This window comes from Mauremys reevesii, linkage group 1 (assembly GCF_016161935.1).
Source record: "Mauremys reevesii isolate NIE-2019 linkage group 1, ASM1616193v1, whole genome shotgun sequence".
Taxonomy (NCBI): Eukaryota; Metazoa; Chordata; order Testudines; family Geoemydidae; genus Mauremys; species Mauremys reevesii.
The window spans coordinates 15,260,580-15,273,024 of record NC_052623.1 but is presented as its reverse complement, the minus strand read 5'-3'; the positions used below and the strand labels follow the sequence as shown (position 1 = coordinate 15,273,024).

The 12,445-nt window shown below is 45.6% G+C and overlaps 1 protein-coding gene across 2 annotated transcripts in view; it reads right to left on the bottom strand.

Moving 5' to 3' along the window:
• SLCO2B1 (solute carrier organic anion transporter family member 2B1) overlaps nucleotides 1–11,359 on the bottom strand; it is a 105,307-nt gene extending 93,948 nt beyond the window's left edge. Inside the window, exons 1-2 of one of the 2 annotated variants that reach the window (XM_039513084.1) lie at nucleotides 11,245–11,359; nucleotides 3,937–4,027 (exon numbers count right to left, since the gene is read on the bottom strand). The gene's annotated coding sequence lies outside the window, so the exon portion shown is untranslated. The remainder of the gene's footprint in view (nucleotides 1–3,936; nucleotides 4,028–11,244) is intronic. The other variant, XM_039513076.1, reaches the window with a different exon arrangement.
• Between the last annotated feature and the right edge of the window lie 1,086 nt (nucleotides 11,360–12,445).

Here is a 12,445-nt window from a genome sequence, read left to right as displayed (position 1 = left end):
GAATCCTTTTCTCCTGCTTTGGATGGAACTACCCGCCTGCTTAGCTGGGTCAGGGCTGGAGTGCTCAGCAAACTGCAGGTCCCACTATCCCAGCAGAGGCCTGCATTCCCAGGACTGTGATCCTGACCCGCTTCTGCCCAGCAATATGTTCCCCTTGCCACAAGGCTGTACTGTGACTCCATTCATGCACCCACCTGCCACTAAGGGGGAAATGTAAACTACTGGAGGGGTTTTCTTTAACTTAATTTGAAAGCCAACAGAAGTAGGGCCTAATTCATTTCCACTGTGGCCTAGTGGATATAGTACTAGAGTAGGAGCTCTATAAAAGCAGCAGAGTCCTGTGGCACCTTATAGACTAACAGACGTATTGGAGCATGAGCTTTTGTGGGTGAATACCCACTTCGTCAGATGCATGCTCTAGGTTCTCTTCCTGGTTCTACCACAGGCCTGCTGGGTGATCTTGGGAAAGTCATGGCACTGCTCTGTGCCTCAGTTTCCCCACTGTAAATTGAAGATAATGGTACTGAGCCTCTTTGTAAAATGCTTTGAGATCTACAGATTAAAGCATTATATAAGAGCTAGGTGTTATTGCACAGGGGTGGATTGGGTGCATTATTCCATATTTTTTCATTGTAAGAAACACTGGGACACTTTTAAAACAAAGCGAGTTGTTCATTGTTTCACTACAAGCCTGCATTCTAGGGTCAGCTCTGGACTATAGAGGCACTTTGTTTGGATTAATTATGTTGACGGGCGACATTGGCATAAAGTGGCTACACAAGAGATCTTACAGTGGTGCAGCTGCATTGGTACAGCTGCACTGCTGTAAGCTCTCTAGTGTAGACATAGCTTTAGCCTTCTCTTCCTGTCTTAAATTGTTGGGTAGTGTAAATTTTTGCTGTTATCCAGCTCCTAGGGCCCACCCAAGGTGGCTGATCTGTGCAATGGGTTAAGTGAGCCCTATGTTAGGGTGACCAGATGTCCCGATTTTGGGGTCTTTTCTTACATAGGCTCCTATTACCCCCCACCCCCGTCCCAATTTTTCACATTTGCTGTCTGGTCACCCTACCCTATGTGCACAGCTGACATATCACATTAAGACTGCAAAGCACTTTGGAATGACAGGGGTTATATCAATGCAAATTATGATTGTTCCAGAGATGATTAACAACTGCATGAGCTTTCTTGGCTTGTATTGGTAGATTTCAGCTTTAATCTTTATACACATCACTCGCCCAGAGAACTGTTACCTTATTCTAGCAGATATTTCCAGCATTGTGCTGTAATCTTGTTGCTTTCAAATATGCATTCTCTTCCTCCTACTCTCTGCCCCCTACCCCCAAAAAGAGCAACCACTAGTTCATTTCCCTACTCATTTGCTACCAAGAGAAAATCAGTGAAAAACTGGGCAGTATTTCAAGGGCAGCAGGCAAAGATGGCAGATCGATAATTTTAAATAGTGTCATTGACCCTAGTACAAAACTCTTTAAAATTTCTCCTAGGGAAGCAGGAAACTGTTTATTTATTATATGTTTGAAAGTAAATTCTTAAGCTCTCAAAGAAAAAGTGCTGCTCTCATAAAACTTGAAGGGACTTTCCACATTTCTGACAGGCATTAACAGAGTTCAACTAGATGCAAGGGCAACCAGATTTCAGTGTACACAAGCTCAGTCAAAGCTTCATGAACTAATATTTACATTGCAGGGGGCTCGGACAAAGGTCACACTTGTTTGGCATCTAAGACTAATAGATATAAAGCACCGAGTTAAGTACCCATTTTGTAAGCTTCATCTAACTGAGCTGAACCATGGGGAGCTGTGGAAATGGTCCAGCCACTAGTTAAGGGGCTGAAGGTTGGCTCACCCTCCTGCACCCAACAACATTGAGGGGGAGTCAGCATATTATACACATGGGCCTTTCTTTTAGGATTTTATAGGCACTGGGGCAGACCTTCAGCTGCTGTAAATTGTAAGAGCTCCATTGGATGTCAGCTGAGAATCTTCCCCAGTAACTTTGGGGGTGAGGACTTCTCCCAGATGCCGTTTTCTCCTTTTTATTTCTGTATTCTCAGAGGCCCTGAGCCTCAGTAACCCTCTCCTCTAGCCTGGGAGAGCTGGATGTGGTTCCCGCCCAAGTCCATCAATGCAGATCCTTGAAGCTACCCTGCATGCATTGCTTGGGAGCAGAGCTCCAAACCTTTTGAGGTGGGGGTGGGAGCAAGGTACTGAGCCTAGAATTTGAACTAAGATCTCGAACAAGGCCAGCCTGCTATAGTTATGGTTAAATTACAAAATCTTACTAATGTAAAGTTTGACTACTAGGCAGAGGTGAAAGTAAGCCGGTCTGGTCCGGCGTATCAGCAAGAGCCAGTACGCCATGCTGGACCAGATCACCTTCCCCAGGCCGGCGATTTAAAGTGGCCGGAGCCCCGGGTCCTTTAAATTGCCGCCAGAGCCCCTGGATGGCGGAGGCAGCCCAAGTGGCAATTTAAAGGGCTCTGGCAGCAGGGTTTGGGTGGCGATTTAAAGGGCCTCGGGCTCTGGCCACTGCAGCGGAATCCTGGGCCCTTTAAATAGCCGGAGCCACCCCCGGGAGCTCCCAGCTGCCGCCGCTACCCCAGGTTTGGGGCTGTGTCAGAGATTTACCTACACTAGGTTAGCTACTGAGATTTAACCTGAAGTGATATGAATGCACCAGAAACACCAATTTAAAATGATTTGTTTGTGGTTAAGATGATTATATATTGAAAATATACACACATTTTCCCATGGTACCTTCTCACCTGCTGCCCACTGTGCCTATCAGTTCTGCCTGCCCTGCCAAATTTTTCCTTACATCTAATCCTAGCAGCAGCTTAGCTGTGCAATTATTCCTCTCCGGTGAGTTTATGTAGGTGTGCATGTTAAGGCACCACACAATGTGGCTCTTAACCCCAAGAAGATAAAGGTATGTAGGAAGAGTCATGTGTAGCAAAAGCCATTGGCTGAGTATCACTGTATTAGATAGTCATATATTTATGTATAAATCAATGTAGTCACTAGTTTACAGACAACATTAACTTAGGGCATGCAGTAATTACATCGCCTGTGCTTGGCTATGCTTTGCTCTTGATGTCGGTGATGCGCGTCCTCACCAGAAGCGCTTGCACCCATTGAACTGTCAGTGTGGGGCATTATGGGATGGCTTCTGAAAGCCAGCAACAGTTGATGTAAGCCATGCAGTGTCTCCACTGACCCTGCCTCAACCCAACGACATCAACATTGACTCTATGCCTCTCGTGAAGGTGGAGTTATTAAGTAGGTGCAGCAGGCGAGTTATGTTGGTGGCAGGGCCGGCTTTACCATTTTTGCCGCCCCAAGCAAAAACAAAACAAAAATCCACCCGGACTGTGCCACCCCAAGGGACAGAATGCTTCCCCTTAGCATGTGCTGCCTCAGGAACGTGCTTCCTCCACTGGTGCCTGGAGCCAGCCCTGGTTGGTGGGAGCGAAATTTTAGAGTAGACACTTCCATAATTTGGTTGACATAAGCTGCCTTGCATAGATCTAACTCTGTAGTGTAGATCAGGGCTTAATAAGCCACATTTCAGATAGAGGCGTCAGAGCCTGGTGAGTACTGGGAATGAGAAGTGAACAGGGGAGAGAGTGGATTGTATACTAGACAGAGGAAAGGAGACTGAGGAAATTAGGACCAGATATAAGTTTATTGGTGCTTTAGGTAATGCCTCTGTACTGGGAGGCTGATTGTCAGAAGGAGGTGTGGAGTGATTGCAGGCCTGAGTGTCCAGGTTGGCTCCTAAGGGAGTGTAGTGGTTGGTGTAGAGGGTGCTGGATAGTGAGGGACTTTTGTACATCACATGGAATGTATTTGGAAAAGACGTGTGCACAAAATGAAAGGAGCTGAAGTGACTTTATGTTCGTAATCCTCATCTGCTCACCTTCCTGCTTTCCCACCTGGTGGTCTGTAGCTGTGGCATATGGTGCCGTGCCAGGTATTAGCATGTGCACTCTTCAGGACACGGAGCGAGTCTGTGTTTGTAAGATGGATGCAATGAATAAATAACAATAACAAAGTCAGTTCCTGTTTTCTTGATGTTTCCTGGGTTGCTCTGGATCCAGTTGTCCATCCCCTCCCCTCAACATCTCTATCTGTCCTTACATCCCACTCTTTAGGGCAGGGTCCTTATCTTCTGGCCATCTGGTCTCCTCCTTTTATTATTAATTATGTGTACTCTGGTTGTGCCTAGAGGCCAGGACCCCATTGTGCTAGGGACTGGACCTGTTCTATTGTATTCTATATAGATTCCTATACTATGTTCATTGTTGTAGTATGTGAGCACTGTCTAGTAGTGTGTTAAGCGAGGTGACATGTGGATTGTTCTTTTGTCCTCTTCCCATGTGAAGAACTGTGTGTGCAATGGAGTGTTTAGTTTTAGTAGGGCTGTTGGTTGTTATGCAATGCACAGACAAGCCAGGAAGTTTTTGGAGAGTGTTGGGGACAACTTCCTGGTACAAGTGCTGGAGGAATCAACTAGGGGCCATGCTCCTCTTGACCTGCTGCTTACAAACAGGGAAGAATTGGTAGGAGAAGTAGAAGTGGGTAGCAATCTAGGCAGCAGTGACCATGAAATGGTTGAGTTCAGGATCCTGACAAAAGGAAGAAAGGAGAGTAGCAAAATATGGACCCTGGACTTCAGAAAAGCAGACTTAGATTCCCTTAGGGAATTGATGGAAGGATCCTCTGGGAGGCTAATATGAGGGGAAAGGAGTCCAGGAGAGTTGACTATGTTTTAAAGAAGCCTTATTGAGGGCACAGGAACAAACCATCCCGATGTGCAGAAAGAATAGCAAATATGGCAGGCGACCAGCTTGGCTTAACACTGAAATCTTTGGTGAGCTTAAACTCAAAAAGAAAGCTTACAAGAAGTGGAAATTCGGACAGGTGACTAGGGAGGAGCATAAAAATATTGCTAGAGCATGCAGGGGTGTAATCAGGAAGGCCAAGGCACAATTTGAGTTGCAGCTAGCAAGGGGTGTGAAGGGTAACAAGAAGGATTTCTAAGTTATGTTAGCTACAAGTCAGGGTAAGTGTGGGACCCTTACTGAATGGGGGAGGCAACATAGTGACAGATGATGCGGAAAAAGCTGAAGTACTCAATGCTTTTTTTGCCTCGGTCTTCACAGACAAGGTCAGCTCCCAGACTGCTGCACTGGGCAACCCAGTATGGAGTGGAGGTAAGCAGCCCTCAGTGGTGAAAGAACAGGTTAAGAACTATTTAGAAAAGCTGGAGATGCACAAGTCCATGGGTTCAGATCTAATGCATCCAAGGGTGCTGAGGGAGTTGGCTGATGTGATTGCAGAGCCATTGGCCATTATCTTTGACAATTCGTGACGATTGGCAAAAGGCAAATATAGTGCCCATACTTAAAAAAGGGAAGAAAGAGAACCAGGGGAACAGCCTCACTTCAAGTCCCCAGCAAAATCATGGAGCAGTCATACCTCAAGGAATCCATTCTGAAGCACGTGGAGGAGAGGAAGGTGATCAGGAACAGTCAACATGGCTTACAACCCTAATCTTCTATGATTCTATGTACATGTTGCTATATGCTTGTACAAGAAAAGGCAGGTCAAAAACTTTGCCTCCCACTTGGAGCAGAAGGTGGTGAGATTTGTAATGGGCCTTAGTAACATAAGTTGTTCATTTCACAGTCTGGGACAAGCCTCCAAGAAAGCTCTGTCTCCTGCACAGATGATCTGTATGCATATATTTTGCAAACATATAATATCGACCTAACTCTCTACATGGTGTTTTAATCTGCACGAGAGGTATGTAAATTCTAACGTGCGCTAATTTGTTGCACACTAATGGGCCTATGTGAACCCTGCTTTCAAACAGTATTACATTAAGAGGCACTTAGGAACTGTGAGTGTGCACCAGTAGGGGCCACACTGGCAGACTAAAGCACCATGTAGACATACTCAGGGACAGCCCCTGCCCCAAACAGCGTTCTGGATATAGGCTTCTGACCCATGATGTTCTTCTGGCCCGTTGCCTGGTTCTGCAATAGAACTCATACAGGAGCCATGGAACTCTCCTTGCAACATGGTATCGCACGTGGCCACTTAGTCAATGCCTAAAACTCACCTTGGAGGAAACAGGTTAAGGAAAGAAGGAGGGGCTAGTTTTGTAACTGTAACTAGTATAGAGAACAGCATTCAGACTTTTGCTTTCTCCTCAGAGGAATGCAGTATACAGTAATGTCCTAAACACTGGGCACCTCAGGCAATACTGATCTGAGCAACATTGCACTGACAGATCACATTCAAGGTAATTTGTGGTTGTCACTGTACACCTCAGCCACTCACAACTTCATGGAGACTCTAGGGAATAAAACTCCTGTTGCTAACGCTCCTGTTATGTGGGCTCAAGGAGAATCACCTGTAGATTGTAGTAGTATAGGACTATGAATCACAGTTGAGCCGTTCTGATTCCATCTAGCAGAGGGCAGTGATTCACATACATATGTAAGCAGCTAAACACACTACAGTTTTGTTTTGTGTCTTTCATACAAACTCAACTCCCAAAAGCTCATGGAGTTGAATACACCCATCATGTCCAAAGATAAACAATCAGAAGTAGCAGAGAGAAGGAAATGAAGAGGGTACACACAGGACAGAAGAGAAATCTTTTTGCTGACATTTGAAATCTCAGCATGTTACATAAATGGAGAAGATGGGGATTATGCAATAACAGGGTTTCTCAAAGAGGGGCCCCTGCTTGTGTAGGGAAAGCCTCTGGAGGGCCCAGGGCCGCCCAGAGGATTCAGAGGGCCTGGGGTCTTCGGCGGTGGGGGGCCCCCGCTTTGGCGGTAATTCAGCAGCGGGGGGTCCTTCCGCTCCGGGACCCGCTGCCGAAGACCCGGAGTGGAAGAAGCTCCGGGGGCCCCGGCCCCACGAGAGTTTTCTGGGGACCCTGGAGCAAGTGAAGGACTGAAAAACTCTCGTGGGGGCCCCTGCGGGGTCTGGGACAAATTGTCCCACTTGCCCCCCCCCCCTCTGGGCGGCCCTGGGAGGGCCGGGCCAGTGTGTTTACCTGCCCCGTCCACAGGTCTGGCCGATCATGGCTCCCACTGGCCGTGGATCGCTGCTCTGGGCCAATGGGAGCTGCTGGAAGCGGCAGACAGTAAGTTCCTCAGCCCGCGCTGCTTCCAGCAGCTCCCATTAGTCTGGAGCAGCGATCTGCGGCCAGTGGGAACTGCGATCGGCCGGACCTGTGGACGGGGCTGGTAAACGCACCGGCCCGGCCCACCAGGGGCTTTCCCTACACAAGCGGCAACCCTGTTTGAGAAACCCTGTGCAATAACAACCTGTTTGAGTAATTTCCCAAGACCAAGCTTCCCTACTGTTTGGATTATTCTGCAGCAGATTTAACACTCCTGTCTTCATGCATTTGAAGAAGTGGGTTTTTTACCCACAAAAGCTTATGCCCAAATAAATCTTAGTCTTTAAGATGCCACCAGACTCCTCGTTGTTGTTGTGGATCCAGACTAACATGGCTACCCCTCTGATACTCCTGTCTTTATGACCATGTTTACTTTACAAAATTTTCAAAGCAGTGTCTAAAGGTCGGCTCTAACAAAGATATGTAGATTCAGTATTTTGACAAACTCCAGAAGCGGCATGCCTTGTGCTGCCACACAGCATTCCCATTGCAGCCTCAGGATGTAATCAGGACTAGTGGTTTTTACTAGCTGATGTTTGTTCTGAGGTTCAATCCACTTTGATGACTGCTGATGATTTAGTGGTTGTCTGTTTTCTGTTTTGTTTTTGTAAGGGTCATATTGCATAACGAGTACTAGCTGAAGTCAGGGCCAGGACAGGCAGAAACAAGACAAATTGCCTATTTCCATCCTAGGTTTCTCTCAAGTCCGAATTCTGTGCTGTATTAGCATTTGCAATGCTGACAGATGACAGACTGTATTCCAGGCTAAGGCTCCTGTCATAGGGTGATTGGCCCTTTTAAGGGGAGAAGGGGCCACCCACACTGTGCCATAGTTCATTAGCTGCTTCCCAGCCTGAGAAGACAGGACTACAGAAGATCACGTGACAGTTTAATGGTCCCCCGTGTCTTCTAAAAAAAAGTCTGAGAGAGATCAGCCTGGGAGGTTCCACAAGGAGTGGGAGGGCTCATGTGGAAGGCCCCGAGCAGGGTCTGCAGGAGGCTGGGTATTCCAGGGGGCACCCACCTGGGGAACAAGTGCTCTCTACAGGATCAATTACTCTCAAAGGTAGTACAGAAGGGACTAGGAACAGGGCCCAGAGGGCAGGCTGAAGAAAAGCCCTGAAGAACAAAGGACTATTTTTGTTTGGGACCTTTTTTGCGGGACTCTTGCTACCTTGGAAAGGGTTAAGTTTATCACTTGGTTATAAGGGCTGAGCCATATCTCCAACACAGACTGGTGTCTGGAAAGCTGAGGAGACCAACATCACGGATAGAAACTGAGGAAGGCACAGCCAGCTCCATCATACTCTGTTATAGGGCAGCCGTACCCAATGACAGCTACCAAACAAATTATTTCAGTAGCAACCTTAAGACAGCATTTGGACCCAGCCCCCCAAATATGAGCAATTAGTGCAGTAACTCTTTGCATCCCTCCCTCGTGGCTTTAATTCTGAATAATTCTTATGTTAGGTCTCTGCGAAAGTCCTCTGCCAGCCTTACTATGTTTACCATCCTGCTCCAAAGACACCCTGCTGTGCCTCACTATAGCCCTGCTCCAGAACTCTGCTAAAGAAAGAGGCAAGAATCAGGTTTTAATTAATATCTGACCTGTTTGTGGTCCTGAGCTGAAGGAAGTCAATGGGGTTGCACAAGGTGTAAGTCAATAAACAGTTTGTGCCCTTGTTTCAGACCCACCACCCAGCTCAGTTTGGATTTTTGGATGCACATGCATTGTGGGCAGAACCTAGTTCCCAAAACCAAACCTCTACTCCCACTTAGGCTAAAGGAGAATCTTCTTTAGCTGAAGTAATATTAGGCTTTATACCCTCTCTAGTTTGCTGCCACTAGATGGCAAGAAAGATGGCTTAGGTGCCTAAGTTATTTCTTGTGAGAAGGAGTGAGGCAGGCACCTAATTCCATGCAAACTTGCCAGATGAGGAGGTGGTGCCATCACCCTTATAACATTTAACTCCGTGGTTAGAGAGCTCACCTGGGATGTGGAAGGTCAGATTCAATTCCCCACTCTGCCTGAGGGGGAGAGAATTTGAACAGGATCTCTCACACCTCTTGGCGTGCGCTAAATATGGGATATTCTGATGGGGAGTGTCCCTCAATCTCTCCTGCTGAAGCTGTTTCACTGTGGATAAGTACTTAGCGTCATTGGCCAGAGTGAGACAATGTAGCTTGGTAGTTAGGGCATTCACTTAAAAGGCAGGAGATCCAGTCCCTCTCCTCCAAAGACTCTTTAATCATTTATACACAGTTGAGGCACCTACAGGATTAGGTGACATCTAAAAGGCTATTTTGCGGGTTACAGTGATGCTTAAAACTGGGAATCAGGTGCCTAAGTCCCGTTGTAGATCTGAGCCTAAGTCACGCAGGCAGTCTGCAGAAGATAGGGGATTATGCCTTCATCTCCCAGTCCCAAAACACGAGGGTCACCGTTCCTCTCCCTTGATAATGCTAGGTGAAAATGGAACAGTGGCAATTGTAAATTGTTTTCTGGTAGTGCTGTAGTGCAGAGCCTTTCACCTAAAGCTCAACAGATCAAATGCAGCCAAGTGTAGCAGTGACTGAAAGTCATTACCAACTGATGGCTGTTCAGTGTCCTTTATGAAAAGAGTTGGAGGAGTCTTAGTCCAGTCCCTACGGGACAGACATCCCCCTCATAAAAATCACCATCACAACTGGCATCATTGTCTCCCTGGCCCTGAAAGGAAATTTCAGCTGAAACATTTATATGGAGAACAAGAATATCTAAAGTTATAACAGTTAATGGTAACAAAGGAGAATAGGACAGGAGATAAAACGTCATATTTCTGGGTTTAAATTATCTCTAATTATTAAGGATTGGGGGAAAACCTTCATGGGAAGCGGAGTATCCCATATCTAGCTATCATGAAGCTCTTATTTTCCCTTTGAAGCATCACATGCCACCAACTGTCAGAGACAGGGAACTGGAGTACATAGCTGGAGCTCTGGTCTGAACCAGCATGGCAATTCCTGTGGTTCTATGACCAAGGACTGGACGAGTTGCAGAGAGCAAAGCGTTCTCTCCCCCCCTAGAGTTGAGCCAACGAAGTCAAGGCTGAGAGAGATTTCTGGGACAATGCAGGGGAACCTGCACTGAAACTGCTGCTCTGTGCTTGTTCTGTGAATTGAAGACTCCGCTCTCCAAAGCTAATAATTCTACCCCAGGCTGTTCACGTAACAAATCAAAGTGCTGCAACATAGCATGATGTTCAGTATGTACACCTGCAAAGCAGCCACTCGGACTGCAGGAGATATTGTCATCATACAGTCTGTGTAGAGCTGCAGCACTGCTAGGTTAATGCTTGATTTTTCTGTCACTTTAACACCTACCAGCTCTTTGTCACAGACTTTGTCATCTGGCCAAGGAGATGAAGCAGCAACATGCTCCTTAATTGACTAGATGAGTCTCTCCCCAGGAATCCAATCCAACTCCTTCTCCTTGCAATACAGAGCACTATTTCCATGTCACCAACTTCAGCCTAAGAGGTTAAATGTACTCAGACATAGGAAATGGTTTATGTCTCCCTAGAAATCCACCCTGCCCTGAAATAAATTCAGTGAAAAGTTAGTCTGGGTTAGTGAAATCTCCTACAGTGAAGTGACTTTCTTGAACAACACTGCGGAACTTCCATTCTATTTCAGTAGATGATTTCACTCCACATGGGTTATGCCTAAGGCTGCAGTGTAAAAGTACGGTTGTTTTGTTAGAACAAGAGAATCAAAGAAATAAACAAGCACAAACTCCTCATGGAACAGACAGTACAGAACATTTGTGCCCACTCCCTCTTTTTGAGCTGCTAAGAAATCCAAGTCCTGCACAATCTAAAGTTGTATAGAAATAACCCACCGGGGAAAGCAGCGCAGGCAGCTAAGGATTTATAGACACATGAGCTGTCCTGAGGTCTGAATTTGGAGGAAAAATCAAAACAAGCTAAGCAACAAGCAGCTCAATAACCTTCTTCTTTATAACAAAACACTCAGGATACTCACAATTTCTAGACACCCCTTTTCATAGTCTCAGTGCTGCTGTAGCAAACACAATCCTCAGCCAATGTGTTTTCAAGCCATAGAATACTTTAGTTTTCAGCATGGCATGGGGTGTGTGTTGGAGGGGAGGGACTTAGCCTATGCTTCTGATTTGAAATTGCCAAAGATCTTTTTCTAACTTCCAGTTTTGCAATCTGTCGGTCTGCACTTGGATTTTCTGCCATTTTTGTTGGTTTTAAGCCTTTTATTTACACATTTTTGGAGCCAAAAATTTCAAAGGCTGTTGTTTGTTTGAATTTTTAGCCAAATATTTTGAAAATGTAATAGCTCTTGATTTAAAAAAATTCCGACAAAACCAGCAATCTTTGCTCTTATTCTATCCATATTGCAAAATTCCTGCTTCTTATCCCTTCCCCAAATATACTGCTAGGATCCATCTCATGTAGGATTGTTAACTCTCCAGGATTGCCCTGGAGTCTCCAGGAATTAAAAATTAATCTTTCATTAAAGATTACATCATGTGATGAAATGTCCAGGAAAATGTCTAACCAAAATTGGCAACCCTAATCTCATGTGCTTTGCTCGTCATGTTTGTCTTGTTATTCTATTTTGTTACTTGTGGCTTTCTAAGCTGCAGTGTTGGTGATGGATTTGTGATTTAGGGCATTTGTTTCTATAACTAATCACTATAGCATTTTCAGATAAGAACAAGAGAAATTAAAGTACAAACAACACCAGCTAAATCTGTCATGGGAAAACAGGGATTTTTCTCTTCAAGCTTGTCATTTAAAAAAAAAATTTATGTTCATTGAGTGCACACTGATCCACTGGAATTGCCGGTCTTCTCACTTTTATTTGCTTATATATCAAGGACACTCACACTCCATGCAGTATTCTATGTTTTTCCATGTGGCGATAATCTCCTAACCAAGACTCCCAATCTAAACAGCTTCTAACTTTACAAGGGGAGGGGAGATCATTTCAAATCTGAATCCAAATTTAGTAGCCTGCACCTATATCTTTAATAGGCTGACCCAAAACCCTGGACCCAAACATTCCTTGACATTAGGGGGCGCTGCATGTGCACTTTGGTGTCAAAGCTCATCAGTACTCAGATACCAGCAAAATACTTCACTGCAGATAGATTAGATCTCTGGCAGCAATTGTGCTGACACCTTTATTTATCAAGCTAATCAGGATTGTT